The sequence below is a fragment of the Amblyomma americanum genome, chromosome 9 (assembly GCF_052857255.1).
Source record: "Amblyomma americanum isolate KBUSLIRL-KWMA chromosome 9, ASM5285725v1, whole genome shotgun sequence".
Lineage (NCBI taxonomy): Eukaryota > Metazoa > Arthropoda > Arachnida > Ixodida > Ixodidae > Amblyomma > Amblyomma americanum.
In genome coordinates this window covers 149,572,387-149,595,968 of record NC_135505.1, presented here as the reverse complement: position 1 = coordinate 149,595,968, position 23,582 = coordinate 149,572,387, and the positions used below count along the sequence as shown (strand labels likewise).

Sequence of the window (23,582 nt, the reverse complement as noted above, 5' to 3'; positions counted from 1 at the left end):
AGAAACCGCGTTCATCTATTCACGTTGGCAAAGGCGCATACGCAGGTTCGGGCTCGCTTTTATCACTTTTCCATGAATTAGTGGGACAACTGTGTTGGATTCAAGAGAAGGCAGGAGGAGCGAGTTTTTGCTGCAATGCCTGCATGTTCTGTAACTGCGCATCGGCTCCCACCGCGACTTCCCTGGTTATGGCGATGCGTGAGGCACGTCTCTACGGAAAAGGAACGTAAAAGCGTCCGGGTGCGTTTCCATGAAATGACCTCCGTTGCACAACATTGGAGTGGTAACTGTGTGAGAGGAAAACTCGGAAACTGACTGGACGGGCGAGCTAAGCTACTAGTGCGTCTTTATCGTAGCAAAAAAAAAAAAAAAAGGCTTCGTCATAGCCGCGTACATCAAACTGACCGCAGAAAATTTGAACTGCACGAAAAGTACGTTGCTAGGGCTGGATTTGGCCTTCCTTCGGGGACGTCGACGCAGAAGTAATGGCGTCGTATGTCAGGGCGAAACGCAAAGGGGCGCTCCGTCCTGTTAGTTGGTGCAGGCAGTCGCTCAAATGGAAAGGCTTTCGGCGCGAACTAGGCGAGGAGGCAAGGGAAGCAAGCACTCCTCGTCTTGTTCGCTCCGAAATTATTTTCGTTTGAGGAGGGATGCTCTCTGCCGAAAGCCACCATTAGGCGCGTGCGTGGCCGGTGCTGAATGGGCGGCCGGCTTTGGACCACGCCTGGCCAAGAACTTATCGCCGGCTATCCTCTCAATGGCCGCCGCGCGAGATTGCGCTCTGCGTTAGCGGCGCTACGCTGCGAAACTCGGTGTTTAATGAATAGCGGCCGACGGAATGATGAAGCCCTTCTCTCTGTTTTAATTACGGCAAGGAAACAATTACGCGGAACCGGTTTATGGAACGGCACCGATGCCAAGGAGGCGCGCATTGGCCACCGTATATGCGAGCGCATTCTGGTCGTCCAAGCTTCCATTCTTTCCTCTCCCTCCAAGCCTGGCTCCGGCGAACACCGCGCGCGGTATAGCCGTGCGTTGCCGCCGTGCGTTGCAGCCGAGGACCCCTGCATGGGCGACCCTTCTTGGCTCCCGCTGCGCCAGTCTCGAACAAATGCCGTGCACCGCAGACCATACAGTTCCTCATGCATAACTAGAGGGAGAACGCGCCGCTGAAATTCACTTACTGAGGGCATCGCGGCTGCGGTGGCTAGATGGCGCATTGGTACTCTTTGCGTGGACACAACCTTCCCAGCGGTTTAACTCGCCGCGAGGAGGCGGCGTTGAGGACAATACGTGTGGATGCAGCGCTCACGCCGGCGGTCAGGGCCTCCTGGACATCACACAACCCCCTTCTGAACTGCCCTGCTTCTGCTACAGAGGCTACGTTACCTCACTTTCTGCTGATTGGCCCTGGACTTCGGGAGCCACGCAAGCGACACCTCAGCATTCGGGGTTACCACCCCAGCCGACCGCCTGACAGCCGAATCTCGACCCATGGTCCCCAATACCGAGCATTCATAGCCGACACCGGCCCGCACATCTACATATAATCTTATGACGAAGGGCAAATTTCCGCAATTAAAAAAAAAATTCACCGATATTGCCTACTACAGTCTTGGATGGAGTGAGGCTCCGCGAACATATGCAAGCCGCCGACCTAGACTTGAGACAATGTGGAAATGTCGCTTGCGATGACGTGCCGAGTTAACTACGACGCGGGGAAACAAAAAAGCCGACCTTGCGTGCGGAGGCTATCTAAGAGCACGCTGGCTCAGCCGGGCTGCCAGCGCGCAACCGCCGCCCACGGTTCCCAAGCGCCTTGGCGTTCTGCCAAGTTCTCCGAGCGCGCCACCGTCGCCAGAGTTCTCGTGGGAAGGTAAAGGCGCCGTGGTGTTCTCGATCTTGATGCGCTGCCAACTTCTGCACTGCGGACGCCGAAGAGGGCGCCAAGGAAGGAGTTCAGAGAAGCGAACGCTCTATGACAATAAGGGGATCTTGTCTACGGAGGGCAGTGGCAATCCGTTGGCCTCACGGGCACATTTCGTTATCGAAGCATGAGAATACGGTGCTCGTTAAATCGAATTATTTGCACTTTTTTTTTAACTTTCAAATGGGTGCGCTTAAGAATCGAGGGCGCATTAGAATCGAGCAAAATACGATGACTCGTGGCCCGAAAGAGATATTCGCATCCTGCTTGTCACTTTTTCTGCCCTCGTGATAGTATACCAACGTTGCAGAATGCCCGGTCGTATGACCGCGTCATTTCTGAGATATCCTCCTATCGCGACGATCAGGTGACTTGGCAGTCGCGTGCGCCAGCTTCGAGCTGGACAGAACGACAGCCTGAAACAAAACCGAGATAAAGCACTGCGGTGTGCCGCCTAAAAGAAAAAAAGTCGCTATTGCACCAGTTGGATCACCTGCGAACTAAAAGATTGAAGATATCGTCGCCCGGCCACTTCTTCCGAGCCGGCGGTCGAGAATTAGCGAGACTTGGCCTACGCCTGCCGGGCTGCACCGTGAAGGCAGCAGCGCGGCTTCGCCATTACAGCGGTGTTGGGACTTCGTTTCGCATGTTAATCGTGACGTTGTTCGAAACTGACCTTGATTGATTGGACTAATCAGCCCTTCCTGCCTCTCTCGTCGTAATGTGACGGCAGCTGAGGCACCCTTTCACTCACTACTGCCAAGTTATGGCTTGACAGGAATTCCAAGGCTGCAGCTTTTACCGGCGCCGTGTTCGTGTGAGCTGTCCATCGTCACCGACGGTGAATCTTCTGCCGCCGAAGAAAGAACTCGAGACAGACGAAGTACCACTGCCGGCTTGTCTTCGAAGTGCGGTGTTGTCCGCGTCATCTCTTCAATGGGGCAACTTGATCGGCTTGCAAGGACAAAGTCTTCCGAAAGCTTCAGCCCCAGCAGGAAGAACTGTAAGTGCAGTTGGTCAGTTCTCCTCGCATTTCTGAATAAGTGAGTGTTGCAACCCTCCAGCTTTTATTAGCGTGCGAAATGCGCGTCGAATGCTCATGCGAACATCCCGTAAAGGCCTGTATTTGCCCCTGTAGGTTCCTGGCGCCAATCTCGGAAATCCAGGTGCAAGCAATGATGGTAACGCGCAGTTCAGTAAAAAGAAGCTGATGGGTGATCGCGCGCCGATCGCTGATCTAGGAGTAAAATACACTGTGACACTGCGCGACGCGTTCTCGGAAGGCCGCTATCTCCTGCGATATCTTCCCTTTGTGGGACCCCAGACGGGCTTGAACAGACTGTATGCCACCAGGAATCTAGGGTGTCGAGGGCCAGGGCTCATTATAAGTCTGAAGCATATGCGTATGCTGACGAGGGGCCCCTAGTTTGGCTTGACTTCAGCGCACTGATGTTACTGTTGATTGTCTGCCTAAGCATGATGCATCATTATAAGTTCGCCCCGCTGAGCACGGAGAGCATTTATCAGCCAGTAATTGGTATGAGAAAGCACATAGCCCACAGAGAGCAGAATTTATAAAGAGCGGACACTCGGCGAAATCTGGCCCCAGGAACTGTGTAAAGGATTAGTTTGTATCAACTCTTTTTGTAGTGTCGCCGCTCACCACCAGCGTTAGCGCGCATGCGCGCGCTCGGGCGACCGGCGGCGGAGCAGACGAGGCACAGCGAACCCATGAGACGGTCGTATGCGCGGCGGCGCCTCTGAGCGTGCGGCGTCTTTGTTAGCGCGCTGACTGTATTCTTTTTCGTCTGTCTTGGTCTTCAACGCGGAACTCGTGCGGTTTCTGACGACGGCAAGGGGAGAAATGTTCTTTTTTGCTCAACTACTTTGCAGTTTACGCTGACCACGCCGGCCGCTGCCTTGAGTTACGCAGTTCGTGGCACTCCTGCGGTTTCCGACAGAGGCAAGGTGAGAAACGTTTACTTTCTGCCAAACTACGCTGCATTTCGAGCAGTTCTGCTGAGCACGCCGACCGGCGCAATACTTTGGTTGTGGAAGGCACGCCTATACCTGCTCGCCCCGGTCGGTGCGCAGTTAGCGAAAGGCGCGCCCATGCCTTGTGCGCTTTGCGTAGCGGTTATAGTTTCGCATCGTTTCATGTTAAGCTTCACCGGGACGCGAGGTTTTTACGGCCCCCAACAATTCACAACTTCTTTCGAGCGATATTTGTGCGGTCGGGTAAAATATGCGGTCAACTTGAAAAAGAAAAAAATGGACAAACGTGTCGAAAACAAGCGTTCTGGCGTTATTATTTTCAAGGCTGCCGGGACAAAAAGTAACGCATGAAAACCTCAAAAACTAGACACTTGTGCATTGAGGACTTCGTCGTCTGTTCCAGTGAAAACGCGCATTGCACCAGCGTAGTGACAGCACGGGAGTGCGCTTTTCTAAACGAGCAGGGAAAAAAAGTAAACTCGTATGACAACAAGGAGCAGATGCGCCGAAAATTGTCTTCTATATTCTTCTGAAGAGATGCAAATTGCACCCCCGCATATGTTCTCGACGCCCCAATCCAACACTGTGAGCGACTCGTTGGGAGCCCTCGTTGTAGCCGTCACGGTGCCAGAAATATATCGAACAAAACGTGGAATGGGACTTGCAGATTTTGGGTGGTAGAGAATAACGGGTGAATGCTTGTAAATCATTGGGAGATATCTTGTAGTATTGCATGTGGAGCATAAATGTTTGCTCATGCGAGGTTCGTAAAAACATGTTTTCCTTGTTTCGACGTTTTCACGCTTTTCGCCTGTTCGCATAGTTTTCGTGTAAGGTTTCTCAGATTGGTACTGGCTCGTAATTTATTCTTCTGTTGATGGTGCACGGTGGTGGCGAAAGCCACTTATGTTAATATCACAAAGCACCTGGTGTCTTTTCTGTATTCACTGTTGGACGAACGCCGTGGCGCAGCTGCGTTGATGGCCGGTCAAGAGCGCCCGGAATGTAATTTTTAATCTTTTTGTACCGTAAGCATATAGCACGCTATGTACTGTATATACATATCTTGCAATAAAATTCCTGTAACAATACAATGCCATACTTAACAGAAATAATGCGTCATGAGGGCGCGGCAGGCCGCAGCGCATGCTGGCATTCAAACTGCCTTTTTTTTAATGCTAGCTTCCGGTTTGAAGGCCAGCATTCAAACTGGAAGCCTCCCACCCAGCCTCTTGATGCGCTACAGTCATTTGGGCCGCTGGGCCCCATGGAAGTGTCCGCTCTTCATGAATTCCTTTCTCTATGGAGAGCCTTCTCAGTGTTGTCAAAATTATCCCTTGGCTTGAAATTTCCTAGGGTACGTCATTGGCATACATGACCGTATCCTATGTCGCACAAGCTGGCCTTGAGTCGGCGCGTCAGAAACTTTTTTCCCGTTTTTATTTTCTTAATATCTCTCTTGAGCTCGGCCACCAGAACTGCGTTCATGTATGTTATCTTAGACGCGATAGGCTGCCAACTCTGTTGGGAATCATTAGATTACAGGGCAGTTCGCTTATCTGCACTCTCGGCAGTCTTGTTCGTCGCTGAAACGCTCGGCCCTCGCACTCTCCTTTCACCACTCTTTGCGCATGGCCGCTGGCAGAAATAGCTTTTCGCGGACGATTTCGCTGATGTGGGGACTCTTCGCCAAGGTGTTCAGGCTCTGTCAAAAATATACATCCCGCCGGGATTGCTACCGTGCTATGTAGTACGGTTCGCTCACGCGCTCCAAATCTCTCGCGAGCAGAGGAACTCTCCTCTTCCTCTACTCGAATTCGTGTTCCCCTCAGTTCTGCACGGGCCCACTGCACGCATTAGGAGGAAAACTTTTGGGTTACGTATTTATTGATAATGGCTGCAGAGTGTAACGCAACATGATGGTTCACTCTCGTTAGGCCGGAATTTAGGAAATGCACCAACGAATTTTTACTGCTGTCATGTTCGCTTACTCTCCCATAAAAATGGCGGCGCAGGATAGTGATCACCTGGCGGTCGGCGCGGCTAGCTAAGCTCGAGTGTCTTGCCCAGCCCCTTCATACGATATTAAACTGCATTAGAGTACTTTATTTTCTAGTAGACTTGGCCTGAAGCGATCACTTTCAAATGGCGCCGGACTGTATACAGCCACGTTCGTTATTATTTTGTACAGCGCGTGCATTCGGCGTCGACATCGAATATATGGTCGGCACCGAATGCACGCGCTGTACATAATACTAATCAGCACGGCTGTATATATGGTCACATGCGCTTCGTATATACCTTTTCAAAGAAAGGAAAAAGGCACCACCTTATTGAACACAGGGCTGTGCAAGGCAGTTGCACAACAGAGCAGGAAAGAGTTAAAGAATGAAGCCCCCCCCCCCCCCCCCCCCCCCTTGATTTCACTCTCCGCTATCTCTACAGCCAAGAAGCAAGGTGCTTGGAGGGTTGTGAGTAGGCCTACAGGTTATGTCACCTAACTTGAGCTAAAGATAGAAAAAAAAAGCGATGTGCCACAGACGCGTGGAACTAACAATATATTGTTTGTCATCGTGTGCCTCAGATCGGAGTATCTTTTTATATTTCGCCTAAACAATTATTTAGGTTATAATAAATATTCAGTATTTTATAATATTTATTTTGGACCCAAGCGCATTTTCCTAAGTTCTGGAGGTTGTTCAGAGACGCCAAATGCAGATTTTTGCAGCCAAAATTAACCAGGCAATGGAGCTTGTTTACTAGCCGTATAGTTGAGTCCACAAAGCACCTGAAAAGGCCAGAAAGGCTCGAAAGGTGAGGACAAGGGTCCTCTTTACTTTACACGCATTTGAAGCTTAATGAGTACCATAAACACGGCTAAGAAACGAACCCCTTTGCTCGGTTATATCTGGCAAAGACGGAACCTCCTGCTTAGTCCGTTTTCCCTGCATTCAAAGAAAGCCCGGGAAATTTGAAGACTGAAAGGAGCATGTGACTGTGCTCTTGCTCCACCGTGTTTTGAAGGAACGAAGCGTGAGCGTTAACAGCGTCGACGTGAGTGGTCGACGCCGCTGTAAGCGTCCTAGTGCGTCCATGCCTTCGTACGGAACATGTAAAGCGCTGGGCACCGTCCCCGATAATAAGTGAATGGCAGGCCATCGAAAGTAAGTCGAGACGAAGTTTTATTCGGTCATCACAGGCCTCACGCGGGGAGCATTTCGGTATGGGCGAGGGCATTTCGAAAGTCTGCAACACGAAAGGGCCTCACTCACATGCGCCGTGAAGAAAAACTGTTCAAAATAAAAACTGACGAGTCGAGTCCCTTGTCATAAGTAACAAACAACGGATCGAATTTGATCCAGGCTGTCCGACCAGAGTTTTTTTAAAGTACAGGCTTGCATCTTTTGCATGCATGCAGGCTGCATTGCTTGTTCCTGATTTAAGAAGTTTCTTTCGATCTCTTGCATGAAACACGCGGTGCTACGGATTTTTGGTGACACGGGTGGCTGTGAGGAAACTGATCCACCGTAACTGTCACCTATCCTGCACAGCGGTGAACCTTGCTGTCTCCGTCCTCAAAAACACGAAGTAAATTTGGTCGCTATGCGGTATGCAAAAAAAAAATACACACAACGCCAATTATTTATTGGCAAGCAAGTCCATGTTCGGGAAATTTCAGGTTCTCTGGTTCCGTCAAAATAAGCCGGCGTTTGCAAAGACGACTTCCACTGCTTGCTTGGAAGATATCAGATAAAGCGTCATCTGATAACGTCAACTTTTAAACAAACATTACGGATAGAGCCACCGATATTAGTGTAGTACATGCGCTAAAAAAGTCTGGTCCTTTCTTACCCGGCGCCACCATTGGACTTGTGTCCATTTTCTAACACGAAGGGTCATCTAGCCTGAAAATGGAGTTGGCCCACCCCAAAAATTCGGGTGGCCCACCGTGATTTTGCGCAATATTTCGTGCTTAGCAATGCTATACAACCAGCCATTTTTTTTCATGAATGATGGTCGCTCTCCGTGCATGCAGTTTGGTGAGGAGTTCTAGAAAGGGTCTTTACTCCTCCTTGGGCTCTCGTAGAGGGACAGCGCAAATCTGTTAGCAGCATTGTACCTCTCCTGTCGTGCGAGATAAGAATGCCTTTAAAGCTGGAACTTAAAATTAGCACCTGAAATATCGCGGTCAGGCTCGCCTCAAACCACGCGTACTGTTACGTTTGGAGTCGCCAGCATGCCAAGAATATTCAAGCCACTGAGAAGCATCAATCGACAGAAGCTTCAAAGGGCCGTCGACGTGGTTGCGGCGCCACGAATGCAGGTGATGGCGTCTACAAGGGACCTCCCCCCCCCCCCCCCTCCCCCCCTGCTGTTTTCGGGGTGAAACGACTATCCGCTGCCTGAAAACGGCTTTCGGGAACCTGTCGTTTGTTCTCAACGCCGGACCCACCCGGGACATAACGACGTCCTCCCAGAGGGGACGGCGGAGCAAGCGGCGAGCTGCGCGGGGCTGCAAATGCACCGTGGCAAATGCGGCCGTGTTTGACTAAGCCAACGACGCCGGAATCCTCGTGCTTCGAAAACAACCTCGTCTCACCCTAAGTGCTTTTTCTTATACGTGGAACCTTCTGCAAAGTGCAGTGGCAGCCTTTCGTTCCCATGCTACCGCTGTGAAGTGCAGGTGACTGACCTTCGATGCTGCCATGGGGCCCCCTTCGAGCTATTCATCACTGCTGCCTGGACAGTGCGGACCATAACTTGCCAGAAGTGGCAAGAGTGTTGTCTGGGACGTCCGGGAAGGCGGATCCTGAAGGCTGGACACGTGATCGACGTCAGAGTGATTGGACGCATTTTCAATGAACTAAATTCCCCAACTAGGGACCTGGGGACAGGGGACCCTATTTAAGCAGCGATCTGGCGTGTGATCGCCACCTCCCGATTCTCTTTCGAACTATGTAAAAATGTAAATAAACCCTTTCAGTCTCTTCTCCACCTCGAAGCCCATCTCGTCTCTTCGTCACCCCATAACGGCAATTTCCCGATCCGGAACCCGTGGACATTGACCTTGGCGAGAGACGGCCCAGGCGAACCAAGGCCCCGCATCTGACAACTGGTGGCAGCGGTGGGATCGACGCGTAATCCCCCAACACCGGTGGCCTGCTATGGGGTTGGAGCCCCACACCTAAGTGGTGGCAGCGGTGGGATCGAAGCGCAATCCCCCAATACCAGTGCCCTGCTACGGGGTTGGAGCCCCACACCTAACAGTACGCACCGTGCGACGACGACTGCACCAACACACTCATCCCTTGCAGAAAACGGCCCCGTACAAGAGACACTACAGCCTTCACTCCCTGAGAAGCTCGGCAGGTGATACGGTGAGCGCATCTCTTTGCAGCGAGCGGCGCGAGGTAGCGATAGAATTCGGTAGAAAGGTACAGAGCAACGATACAGGGCATCTGGAAATCTTCAAGGGCGCCCGATAGAGGTGCGGCGATTTATGCCCCATAAGTCGTAGTGGTCGCTCTTAATGTGTTTGTCAAGTGAAGCTAAACTCTGTCCGCTGTTACAACAGAAGGAACCCAACCCAACGGCGACATCGTATAAAATTTTAGAACATATAATTCATAAACATATATTAGGTTTCTTTGAAGAGCACAAAGTACTTACCAATTTTCAGCATGGTTTCAGGTGTGGGTTTTCTATAAGTACAGTTGGTTTAAACTGTGCATGACTTTGCTCAGTCGATTAATCAGGGAAAGCAAACAGGTGCAATATTCATGGATTTCCGCAAAGAATTTGATAAGGTGTCACATAAACCAATTCATAAATTAAGTTATTATATTAAAAACGACCAGATACTTACATGGATTACAGCTTACCTCTCGAACAGGTGTCAATTCGTCACTAAATAATATTTCTGCTAGCAGTGTCCGGGTTATGTCTGGCGTCCTCAAGAGATTCGTTTTGGGACCACTCTTATTTCTATTGTTTTTTAATGACATTGTGTCAGATCTTTCAGTCCGCGTGAAGCTGTACGCGGATGACTGTATTTTGTATCAAGTGGTGTCTTCAGGTGCATCTAAATATTGACCTAGCGAAGGTGGTTGCGTGGTGCAACAAATGGCAGATGTTCATTAATTAAAAAAAGTGTTTATTAAAATTACGCACAAGAAAATGCCCTTTTCATATTGTGTACGGTACTAACAACATATAATTATAAGAGGTGACAGAGTAAAAATATTTGGGCCTATGGATTACTAAAAACCTTTCGTGTTCAGTCAAAACACGTATACGCTGTCGTAGCAAATTCAATGCGGAAACTTTTTTTCTTGAGGCGCTCACTGAAGTCATCCCCACCTAGTTTTCGTCTATGGGGGGCCGCCGTGGTGTGGTGTCTGAGTGGTTATGGCGCTTGGCTGTTGGCCCGAAAGACGCGGGTTCGATCCCGGCCGCGGCCGTCAAGTATCGATGGAGGCGAAATTCCAGAGGCCCGTGTACTGCGCGATGTCAGTGCACGTTAAAGAGCACCAGGTGGTCGAAATCTCCGGAGCCCTTCACTACGGCGTCCCTCATAGCCTGAGTCGCTTTGGGACGTTAAGCGCCCATAAATAATTTTCGTCTATGGGCGTTTAATTCCCTCATCCGTCCGTTACTAGAATATGCTGTAATCATATGGGGCCCTTTTACGTTAACAAACATTCGGAAATTAGAGCGAATACAGCATAAAGTAGTTAGATTTGTTTGTAGCTCATATGGCCGTGCATCTATGTATAAGTGAGCTCGTGAGGCGTAGTGGGTTACCCCCAGTCGTTGAGCGCAATCGTGTTTGTCGATTAAAGTTTTTCTTCCAGCTTATAAAATGTCATTATAAAGTTAATACTTTCTAATTATTTTGCTTACTCCTCAGGTTATAACACGAGACAAAGGCATGCACTAACAATAACACCTATGAACGCGCGAAATAACTGCTTTAAATATTTTATTCCGAGGACAATTACTGAAAGCAACGACTATTAAGTGCTTAATAGCGAGACTGTTAATCATAATTCTTTACTGATGTTTCATCAATCGGGGACCGAAATAACTGCGAAATGAGGCAATGAACATATATTGACAAAAACAAAACGAACACGAAAATACGAGACATTTAGAAAAATATATGCGCATATGCATAAGTTTTGCAAAGTGCGTTCACAACAGGTAGAGAGAATACACAAATATGCCTTTTTGGCTAAGTAGTATAGTGCGAACACCAGCATTCGGTCACTTTCAGGCGCGCTGTGGGATATCGTGCAGTGTGCTTGTCGCTGAGATACGGATTTTGATGTTAAAGCGTCTTCCATCTCTCAGTATGAAATTGGTTATCTTGGCTATGTGCCGTCTGGCAGCGTGAGATGTCTTCACGGCCTAACTGTTTTAATCCGCGATATTTTGTCTTCAGTAATGAGGAGTTCAGCATGCCAAAAGTTTCGTAGTAGGCCTCGCCGAGCTTATTTGAGCAAAGGCAATTTGCAGGGCAGTTGGTGTTACATAAGCGACTTGCGGTTACTTCTGGCGTGCTAGCATTGCTACATTACCGCCTTCGTTTACTTTTGTACTGGTGTCATTCCATTTGCGTACATTTGCACGCACACCAAACCCGGACATCATGACATGGTTCTGACGGCAGCAGTGCAAGATATGCAGGGGCTCCTTAACTCTACTTGAACGTGGGGGACGCTGGATTTTGAGTTTATTTATTCTATGTGCTACTGCATATTATTTACATTTTTGCTTCACGGCTCTGTCTGCGTCCTTCCGCAGGGTTTTTCTTTAGACCCATGTACCAACTGGCCCAGCTCTCTGCCCTGCTGAATCCTAAATTTAAACGGCCAGCTAAAGGACGCGTGCACAAATACGGTTGCTTTCTTTAATAAGACGGCTTCATACCCGGATGAGCGAGTAAATTATTTAAATATAGCGCAAGTGTGGGCTGCGCGCGGATTGTCGCTTATCTCTCTTGTACCGTGCGAATTAAACAGAAGGACCAGTGTTCTTTTTCTATAGTATGAACATAAGAGGAGCGGGCATCCGCTCTTTGGATACCCGAAGAACAGCGAGATGAGATGTGTGCGCAATGCGAAGACAGACCACCTAGCTCCCTTGACCACTGCACCTGGCAGTAGGGCGTCAAATTGCCCGGAGTGATAGGGGTCGAAAGTAGTCCCCTCATCGCAATGATCTCCGGCACAAGCGTTGCAGGCGCGGGGTTTCGAACCCAGGTTTTCGCGAGTGCGAGCTTGGCACGTTAGCCACACGGCTATCGTGTGGCACGGCTTTTTCGTGTCGACTGCGACTGCTTATGCAAGAGAGATACAAAGCAAACGGAAATGGAGCACGCGCAGTGCTACGCTAGTTTTCTGCTACACCGTTGGGCCACGGCGATGCAATCGCGAGATGTGAACTTCGACAGTAAAAAAAAAAAATTCAGGGGGGCACTTTGTTGACCTAAAGTGCGGTGAGGCGAAAGCCTTTAGCGCGGTGTTGATGCTTGTGTCACTGATGTGTGGTTAAGAGGATGATTAAAGGACTGCACAACACTTTCGCTGACGTTCATTAGCGCAATCACTCTTGGTTGCTGGAGACACAGGAGAGCGTTTAGGCGACATCCTTGCTGATCAGCGCTCAGGAGGCGTCTGGCAAGACTGCCTGGGGAGCGCTCTTCCCGAACGATGGTGGCGCCACTCAATGACGCGACACGCATGCGCAGTAGGATGAAGCGCAGGTGCAATGTCTGCTGGCGCTTTGTGCATGCGCAGTGCATTATCGTATACTGAGTTCCCAGTTACGACAAGCTACACCAACCACAATTATTACTAATTACCAATTTACAAATTAACCGATTAACAATTAACTAATCACTAATTACAATTTATCTGCGAGGACACTTGTCTGCTTACGCGGAGGAATGTGAAAGCATGTGTTTTGAGGAAAGGAAAGGTTTTTGTGGAGAGGACGCAGCAGCTCTCAGATCTCGAAATCTTTGTGGACACATCAACCACGTTTGATTGACCGCTGTAGGAGGAGGAACAAACTTTTATCTGTCATATGGCAAGGACGGTAGCGGTTAGGAACACGACAGGTGCGTGGGTCCTCGCGACGCCGCTATCTGGCTTGAAGGCCATGCTTCTTGGCGTGTGACACTTTTCTGCGAACATTCCCGCTGGCGAGTCATGAGCCTATAAAGGCGCTCGCCTTAATTACTGCGAGCACGAAGCGGCTTTCTCAATACCGTGCGCACCTGGTGCAGGGTCGTTTCTTCTCCGGTTGTGGTGTAGTCGCGGGTTACACACGAGCAGCATCGCCCTGTGAACTCTCCGCAGACGCAAAGGCTGAACAGGATAAGATAACCCCTGATCGATTAAATGTATATAGTTAGAATGAGGTGGCCGCACGAAATGACTCTCGTCTGCCGCAGACACAAGTTGTGCCCGCATACGAAGCACACCACTGACACTTGTGGCAGAGATTTGTGACATGTTTTGCGCATTTCCCCGCAGCATGCAAACACTTCTCATTTCTGAGCTGCAGGCAAAACCAGTGTGGAAGAAAAATGCGCTTGTCTATGAAATTAGTCTTCCGATCCGAAGTCCGAATTTAATTATTGTCGGAGTGATTAACATTTCGTTGCAAATATTGAACGAACGCTAATTAAATACTTATACTCATGGGTTGACAAATAATTTCACTCATTTTTCGAACCTTTTACCGTGAATGGCTATTTTTGTTTTATTGTTCGCATCTCAATGCCTATAGTTGCTGATAGGAGGTCCCGGTACAGCCTTCGTGTCCTGGGATTACCTTCTGTATATTGAGCAATGTACTGTATTTGCGACAAAATAAATGGTCTTCCTCCTACAGTCTTCAGAAGAACTCGCTGCTTTGAAGCTGACAGCGGTGCCTTCCCATTTTTTATTCCAAGACATGACATGTGCCTAAGTTGGGTGTGGTGTCATGAAAGTCATTGTAGTGCTCCAGGTAAATGTAGACATAAAAAAGGCGCGAAGAAAAGAAGACATTTAACCCAAAGGAAATGCTCAGTGACCGGCGTTGTCCCCGCACCTTCAGCTCGGCTTCAGTGCTGGGCCGACTCTATAGCGCCTCTTATCATCGATAGAATATCAAGCGCTGCACGCTCCCTTTCAAGATATTCGCAACCTCATTCCCGTTTAGTGTTTGTTATGGCCTCAGCGGCACTAATTATGCGTTCACATTCCTTCTGTGTTGGAATCCTAATCGTAAAGGAGAGCTGACGTTGCCTTCATCTCTTGTTTCTTACCGGTAACGAGCATTGACGTTTACACTGCTTTCCAGTTGGTGCTTAACGCCTCGTGGCCCGTCCTTACACCTGTGCTGCTGCGGTGCGGCGACAGCTGGAGAGGCCGAGGACCCCTGCAGGTGGCGAGTACGTGCTGCAGATGTGCAAAGAAAATCGAAATGATCGACGACTGGCCTGAAGTACACTCCGAAAGCCTACACGATGCAATCAAGGTAGGAGTTCCCCATCCCACTCTAAATCAAAATACTCAAGCGGTGGCGAGGTGCTAGAAGTGATGACGGAATACGTCTACTTAGGGCAGGTAGTGACCGCTGATCCGGATCATGAGAGGGGAATAGATAGAAGAATAAGAATGGGGAGTGCAATGGTGGAACCAGCGACAAGGACAAGGAGGTGTTGTGTGTTCGGGTGTTGTGTGTGTGCCTCCTTGTTTTGGTCGTGCGTCTGTTTCGCTGATTCCACCATTGGGCATTATGAACCAACTAGCCCAACAATTTATCTAAAGAATGGGGAGGAGCGCATATGGCAGGTTCTCCCAGATCATTAATGGCAGTTTACCAATATCCCTCAAGAGAAAAAGTGTACAACAGCTGTATCTTACCAGTACTCACCTACTTGGCAGAAAAGTGGAGGCTAACGGAAAGGTTTCAGCTCAAGCTAAGGACAACGCAGCCAGCTATGGAAAGAAAAGTGATAGGTGTAACGTTACGAGACCGGAAGCGCGCGGAGTGGGCGAAGGAACAAACACACGTTAATGGCATCCTAGTTGAAATCAAGAGGAAGAAATGGGCTTGGGCAGGGCACGTAATGCGAAAGCAAAATAGCCGCTGGTCCTTAAGGGTAACGGATTGGGTTCCAAGACAAGGCAAGCGTAGCAGGGGGCAGCAGAAGGTTATGTGGGCAGATGAGATCAAAAAGTTTGCGGGCATACGGTGGGCGCAGCTGGCAAAAGGACAGGGTTAACTGAAGAGACATAGGAAAGGCTTCTGCCCTGTAGTGGTCGTAGTCAAATTGATGGTGATGATGATGATGAATACTGGTATTTAATGCTTGCTTCAATTTCGCCCATCAGTGTTGTACAACAAAGCCTCATTACCTTCTACCTTCCGTTGAAAGAGAAAAGTACGCCCTTTTTCAGAAATAAAGACCCCAAGCGTTTCATTCATATTAATTTTAAGTTATATTAGCAACAAAAAAATATAATTGCAGGCTGAATCTGTACAATAAGCCGTACTTTCTGTTGATATAGATCAAAAATAAAAGTGGTCCTAATACGCTGCCTTGCTGTACACCTGAAGTTACCTGATGGATATTGGAAGAACATTTGTTTATTTCTACGGATTATTGTCTATAACGAATCCGTGATGTAATAATAGTAGGAAGACCAATGCGTTCCAACTTAAGAATTAATTTTCCTTGGCGAACCTTATCGAATGCCTTACAAGAATAAAAAAGAGCATATCGACTTGTCCGGACGAGTTAAGCACCTCAGCGATTTCATGAACGACTGACACGAGCTGAGTTGCAGTCGACAGTCCCGTCCTAAACCCATGCTGTAATGGAGAGAGGACGTTATGGTCTGTCAGAAGCTGACGAATAAAGCCTTCACTGATATGCTCTAATAATTTACAGCAAGTGCTCGTAATAGAAATGGGGCGCTAATTGGATACTGTAAGATGATCACCCATTTTATGAATTGGGAGAACACTAGCAGTACGCCAGTCGATTGGTATTTTTCCTAATTGTAGTGACAATTAAAAAAATTAGGAACAGACACATCTGTTCCGAATACCTTCGCGTAAAAAAGCATTCGTTAACTTATCTGGCCCTGCAGATTTTCTAACATCGATTTTTAAAACCATATCCGAAACACCTTGTCTGGAAATCATATCCTGAACAAAAGGCCCCTCAGTATTTAGAATGTTCAAACTCTTCCAGGTCAGCGAACACACTGTGAAAACAATCATTGTAGTGCCCAGCAATACTGGGTGCATCTTCAATAATTTCATCATCCACCTTTATTCTATTTATTGCCTGTGTGGAATGACCTAGAAAGCGCCAAAACTTCTGTGGAGCATAGGAAATAAAATCAGCAAGGCTATCACTGAAGAACTTGTCTCGGGCTGCTTTCATTTTAGTCAGTAATTCAGTTTTCAAATTTTGGGAGATGTACTCTCTACATTGCGTTTCTTTTTCATTCGTTACAGTTTTCGCTTAGTTTGGATAATATCATTGTTTATCCACGGGTTTAATGGACGTTTGATGACACCCCTGAATGGAATAAATTTATCAATAGAATAATTAGCTGTTTCCCTGAACTTCTGCCATGAAAGCTCGACATCATCATGGACAATGTTCAGGTGTAGGCCTAAGTAATCGATAATCGATTCATCTGCTTTAGCATAGTCCCTAACGTCAATTCTTTTTCGCTGTTTTCTGACATTGGCATTCATTGTTGGTGAAAAAGAAATTAATTTGTGGTCTGAAATGCCCGTATCAATTTAAGCGGTTCCTTAATTGAAAATTTCACTGAGGAATAAGAGGTCTAGAATATTGTCTCCTCTAGTAGGGACAGTAATGGCCTGTTTAAGACAAAGTTCGCATCATATCAAAGAGTATACCATAGGAAGGGCTGTGCCCATAACTCCATTATTCCATTCTACTTGAGGGAGATGGAATTCACCGGTAATTAAGTTTTTCCCTCTAAATTTTAAAAAGGTGGTCGTATAATTTCAGCATAAACTGATGATCGTCAGCATTAGGTGCGTGATACACAGAACGTAGTATGAAAGTATGAACACGTGAACATAGCATGAAAATATCTCCACAAACGAGGAGCTTACAGAATTTAAACACTCATTGGCAATACTCATGCACAGAGGTGAGCACGGAAGTATAACAAGAAAACTATTATCACTGCGTATTGTACTGTCGTAACTGACCTGTACAAGAAGAATGAAACGCATAGTCAACGACGTGTGCCCGGTGCTTTCGCCGCGCCCACTGGCAAGTACATCGTGCCGTGTTGGCTTTCTAGGAATTGAGGCTGGTGACGTCGGGAACCCGTGATTTGAAAGCGCTGCATCATCCGTTGCCGGAAAGAGGAATGCGGCGACATCGTCGGTATGACTTGTCACTGTAGTGAATGGCTTTGCTGAAGGCGCAACAAAGAGGCTGGCAGTTGGCAGGAACAAAGCCTGTACAAAGAGACGCATAGCCAGCGACGTGCGCTCGGTGCTTTCGCCGCGCCCACTATTGCACCAGAAGTCGTTCCAGCCGCTCGTCGACACGGAGATCTAGCTAAACTTAAGGATTATTATGAATGAGCACTTAGTCGACCTCATTAACGTGCCCGTACTGCTAAACATTTCTTGCCCATTCTGTTCTTTGCATCTCTTCCCACTATCGAACAGGTATTCAGTGCTGCGAGTTCCCTTGGAAGAGAATGCAGCGGAGCGAGGAGCCTGAAGAAATGCGTGCGGAAGCTGCGCTGAGGACAGTACTCTCGGTCTCTCCCGTCTTGCCCGAAGAGTGTCCGCACAGTGCCTATAGGAAGTGGTCGATGTTGCTGGAATCACTAGGAAAGACTGTGCGCCTAATTATCATGAAACGAAATGTCCTATCACCTCCGGTGTTTACCATCTCGGTGCAGGAGGCGCCCTTTTCGCTATTCCAACGCTGACTACGGCAACATATTTCATCGTCGTTCACGAGGAAGTGGTAGCCGCAGTAGCGACCTAGGTTACGGGTGCATGTGGTGGTCTGGGAATGTCGATTTTTTTTGTTCCAGCACGCACATCGAGTACACTCTGTCAGTGCCGCAATAAAGCCTCCTTGTAGCGCGGAAGTGCAATCAGAGTGGAGCTGGGCACTGCCGGTGACGCTGGAAATAAGATGGCGGGTATGCAGCTGCGCGATGTTCGCTTGCGTGAAAGAGCGCGCCACTGACCCCAGTGGTAACCTCCTCCCGAACCAACTTGGCATATAGTGGAGGTCCCACAGGGAGCACTGCCTCTGCGGGTGCCAAACTACAAGTACCCACAAGACAGTTACGAAGTCTTCGGAGGCGAAAGGTAGGGAAGGAAGAAGACTGCGACGAGTTGGCGAAGTGCATGCCTACAGGTGAGTTGCTAATAGTGATATGGGCAGAAATCACGTGCCGCGCGACACCGTTGAACTCCGCACGAAAACGGCGAGCGGCAGTGAGTTCGTTGAGACACTTACTCGACGGGCACCACCCATGTTGCATGAGGTGCATTCGGAGATGAAACTGCACAGAACGACGCGGTCGTCTGACTCAGTGCTAAGGCGTGCGGGCAGGGGGTTAATGAACAAATCTCATTCAGCAGTATATAGGTGCCGTCCCGCGGTTAGGTGTGTCCATTGCCATGGATCCCAGCGCGAACAGCCACTGCCTTGGCCCTACATGAGGAACGGTTCAGTCGTGCCCCTCTGCATGTACTGGGGAGGATCCAGGTCCAATAGGACCCTCTCACAGGAGTTGCCCGCAGCGATGGAAACCAGTAGCGAAGGAGAGGTGGGAGGTGCAGGATGCGCAGGTGTCTGCAATAACCTGTCTGTCGTCACTTTTCAGCTTCCTATTCGAACACAAACGTGCGCTCGGGGCAGGAAACTGTCTGCGCTGTGTGCGTCTTCACTGGCTGCCAGGTTGTGGGACTGCAATGAGGCGCGTGAGATATCCGAAGTCGCGGCCAGAGCAACAAGGGTGGTAGTGCGAGGCGGTGTGGCTAAACAGGGCCTCTCGGGTGTCGCCCATTGCAGCCACGCCCGCTTTGCGGTGGGGGTAGGAGGAGGACTCGAAGTAGAGGGCGACACTGTTGTGAGTACTGAATCTCCTCCGGGAACGAGTGAGACTTCGCCATTTACCGGAATTTTAGCGCTGAGTAGCATGCCGCACGGGCTGGCGTGCAACATCCTGTTAGACTTCCTGTGGCACAGTCTGAATTGACCGCCTCCCACACAGTGCGACAACGTGACTCATAGCTCCCCCCCCCCCCCCCCCCCATGTCTTTCGCATTGCAACTTTCGTTGGTTTGACCTCCTCCTCACCTCCATGCATACTTGAAGACGATAGCTACTGCCCCGGTCACCCCTGATGGAGGACGCGACCCGGCTTCGAAACGGTGGATTTCAAATTAGTTTTTGGTTGGAGATGCGCAGAGTTTATTATAAGGATGCTTGTAGTAAACTACTCGGATTGGTCACGGAAGGGGTTGCGCGAGACTGTGTGAGTTACTAGCGCGGAATGGCTCAGGCCATCCATCGTATAGGCGGCGTCGGGAAGGATCCCTGCTCTCTCGCAGTTCATTCGGCTATAGACTCAAGTGTGAGAGGGTCCAGATGGGGAGAGCTACAGACGGCATCACTTTCTACCAGCACCACTACGTGAGCGGCAGCTGGTGCGGACGTGTGCCCTTTACGTTGGATGAGCGGTAAAGCGGATTCTGCGAATAGGTTCCCGGTTCGCTCGTTCCTATAACATCAAAAAAACGAAACACATAAACTGATCGGCGTTTGTCTTTGCTGGAGTTCACGGGGTGAACTTGGATTAAAGCTGCAAGCGTGCGTCTGCAACGCCACCTGATGGCTTACCTGTCCCGACAGCCTTAAACGCTCAAATGTGAGTTACGAACCTCGGCCCTTACGATATTATGGCTCCTACAACCAAAGTGCTAATCTGAACCGAAATGCCATTTTTAATAATTACTTTCTCGCTTCGTACGGCCTTTTTGGCCCTTGTTCCGCGTTTAATATGTGCAAAAAATAGCTCTAAACATTGACAAAACTAGGCTACATTATACTCCCTGGAAAAAAAAAAGCCGAAAACTTCAAAACTCCTCTTGAACGGTAGCGGGCTGTGTCAGCGGTCAGAAGGCGGTGCGGTCGCACGTGTTCGCTGCAAAACGAGTTCGACCATTGAACTCCCATGGAAGGCCCTCATCGTTTTGAAGTTTTCGGCTTTTTCTATGCCAAGGAGCATAACGCGTAGCGTAGTTTTATTTGACAGAATGTTCAGAGCCATCTTTCGCACATATTAAGCCCAGAAGCGAGGCCAAAAAGGCCATAGGAAGCGAGAAATTATTCATTAAAGAAATCGTACCTCGAATAACTGGTTTTTTTGTGGGGAAAGGAAATGGCGCAGTATCTGTCTCGTATATCGTTGGGCACCTGAACCGCGCCGTAAGGGAAGGGATAAAGGAGGGAGTGAAAGAAGAAAGGAAGAGATAGGTGCCGTAGTGGAGGGCTCCGGAATAATTTCGACCACCTGGGGATCTTTAACGTGCACTGACATCACACAGCATACGGGCGCCTTAGGGTTTTTCCTCCATAAAAATGCAGCCGCCGCGGTCGGGTTCGAACCCGGGCGAACCTCGAACCAGAATTGCACTTTTATGTTTCTTGCAAGACGTGCAATTCTAAAGAAAGTCCCGGTGCTCCCACCTTTGCGATCTTCAGTGTGTCCGGCTGTGTCAAACGGCAGGTGGCGGTGCGCACGCACGTCTTCGCCGAAAAGCGAGCTCCCCCATTGAACTCTCATGGAAGGCGCTGAACGTTAACGAGCAGTTTTGAAGTTTTCGGCTTTTTCTATGCCAAGCAGCATAGCGTAGTCTAGTTTTATTTCACAGAATGTGGAGAGCCATCTTTCGCACATATTAAGCCCAGAATTAATGCGAAAATGGGCGTAGGAAGCGAGAAATTATTCATTAAATAAATCGCACCTCGAATCAGAGTTGTACTTTAGTGTTCCTTGCGAGCAACGCATTTCTAAAAGAAGTCCTGGTGCACCCACCTTTGCGCTCTTCAGGGTAGCGGGCTGTGTCAGCCGTCAGGTGGCGGTGCGTACGCACGTCTTCGCCGAAAAGCGAGCTCCCCCATTGAACTCTCATGGAAGGCGCTGAACGTTAACGAGCAGTTTTGAAGTTTTCGGCTTTTTCTGCGCCAAGAAGGATACAGTAGAGCAGTTTTATTTGTCAGAATATTCAGAGCCATCTTTCGCACATATTAAGCCTAGAAGCGAGGCGAAAAAGGCCGTAGGAAGCGAGAAATTATTCATTCAATAAATCGCACCTCGAATCAGAGTTGTACTTTAGTGTTCCTTGCTAGCAACGAATTTCTAAAAGAAGTCCTGGTGCACCCACCTTTGCGCTCTTCAGGGTAGCGGGCTGTGTCAGCCGTCAGGTGGCGGTGCGGACGCATGTCTTCGCCGAAAAACGAGCTCCCCCATTGAACTCTCATGGAAGGCGCTCAACGTTAACGAGCAGTTTTGAAGTTTTCGGCTTCTTCTATGCCAAGGAGGATACAGTAGAGCAGTTTTATTTGACAGAAAATTCAGAGCCATCTTTCGCACATATTAAGCCTAGAAGCGAGGTGAAAAAGGCCGTAGGAAGCGATAAATTCTTCCTTAAAGAAATCGCACCTCGAACCAGAATTTTACTTTTGTGTTCCTTGCGAGCAACGAAATTCTAAATGAAGTCCTGGTGCACCCACCTTTGCGTTCTTCAGGGTAGCGGGCTGTGTCAGCCGTCAGGTGGCGGTGCGGACGCACGTCTTCGCCGAAAAGCGAGCTCCCCCATTGAACTCTCATGGAAGGCGCTGAACGTTAACGAGCAGTTTTGAAGTTTTCGGCTTTTTCTATGCCAAGCAGGATAGCGCAGTCTAGTTTTATTTGACAGAATGTGGAAAGCCATCTTTCGCATATATTAAGCCCAGAATTGATGCGAAAATGGCCGTAGGAAGCGAGAAATTATTCATTAAATAAATCGCACCTCGAACCAGAGTTGTACTTTAGTGTTCCTTGCGAGAAACGAATTTCTAAAAGAAGTCCTGGTGCACCCACGTTTGCGCTCTTTAGGGTAGCGGGCTTTGTCAGCCGTCAGGTGGCGGTGCGTACGCACGTCTTCGCCGAAAAGCGAGCTCCCCCATTGAACTCTCATGGAAGGCGCTGAACGTTAACGAGCAGTTTTGAAGTTTTCGGCTTTTTCTATGCCAAGCAGCATAGCGTAGTCTAGTTTTATTTGACAGAATGTGGAAAGCCATCTTTAGCACATATTAAGCCCAGAATTGATGCGAAAATGGCCGTAGGAAGCGAGAAATTATTCATTAAATAAATCGCACCTCGAACCAGAGTTGTACTTTAGTGTTCCTTGCGAGCAACGAATTTCTAAAAGAAGTCCTGGTGCACCCACCTTTGCGCTCTTCAGGGTCGCGGGCTTTGTCAGCCGTCAGGTGGCGGTGCGTACGCACGTCTTCGCCGAAAAGCGAGCTCCCCTTTGAACTCTCATGCAAGGCGCTCAACGTTAACGAGCAGTTTTGAAGTTTTCGGCTTTTTCTATGCCAAGCAGCATAGCGTAGTCTAGTTTTATTTCACAGAATGTGGAGAGCCATCTTTCGCACATATTAAGCCTAGAGGCGAGGCGAAAAAGGCCGTAGGAAGCGAGAAATTATTCATTAAAGAAATCTCACCTCGAACCAGAATTGTACTTTTGTGTTCCTTGCTAGCAACGAATTTCTAAAAGAAGTCCTGGTGCACCCACCTTTGCGCTCTTCAGGGTAGCGGGCTGTGTCAGCCGTCAGGTGGCGGTGCGGAGGCACGTCTTCGCCGAAAAGCGAGCTCCCCCATTGAACTCTCATGGAAGGCGCTGAACGTTAACGAGCAGTTTTGAAGTTTTCGGCTTTTTCTATGCCAAGCAGCATAGCGTAGTCTAGTTTTATTTCACAGAATGTGGAGAGCCATCTTTCGCACATATTAAGCCTAGAAGCGAGGCGAAAAAGGCCGTAGGAAGCGAGAAATTATTCATTAAATAAATCGCACCTCAAACCAGAGTTTTACTTTAGTGTTCCTTGCGAGCAAAGAATTTCTAAAAGAAGTCCTGGTGCACCCACCTTTGCGCTCTTCAGGGTCGCGGGCTTTGTCAGCCGTCAGGTGGCGGTGCGTACGCACGTCTTCGCCGAAAAGCGAGCTCCCCTTTGAACTCTCATGCAAGGCGCTCAACGTTAACGAGCAGTTTTGAAGTTTTCGGCTTTTTCTATGCCAAGCAGCATAGCGTAGTCTAGTTTTATTTCACAGAATGTGGAGAGCCATCTTTCGCACATATTAAGCCTAGAGGCGAGGCGAAAAAGGCCGTAGGAAGCGAGAAATTATTCATTAAAGAAATCTCACCTCGAACCAGAATTGTACTTTTGTGTTCCTTGCTAGCAACGAATTTCTAAAACAAGTCCTGGTGCACCCACCTTTGCGCTCTTCAGGGTAGCGGGCTGTGTCAGCCGTCAGGTGGCGGTGCGGACGCACGTCTTCGCCGAAAAGCGAGCTCCCCCATT

At 48.9% G+C, this 23,582-nt stretch overlaps 1 long non-coding RNA gene across 1 annotated transcript; it reads left to right on the top strand.

Annotated features, from left to right (window-relative positions):
* Positions 1–2,488: 2,488 nt before the first annotated feature.
* Positions 2,489–18,082, top strand: LOC144105741 (uncharacterized). The gene is made up of 4 exons (XR_013308871.1): positions 2,489–2,930; positions 3,821–3,895; positions 14,279–14,455; positions 17,657–18,082. It is a non-coding gene; the product is annotated as an uncharacterized LOC144105741 (long non-coding RNA).
* Positions 18,083–23,582: the final 5,500 nt, after the last annotated feature.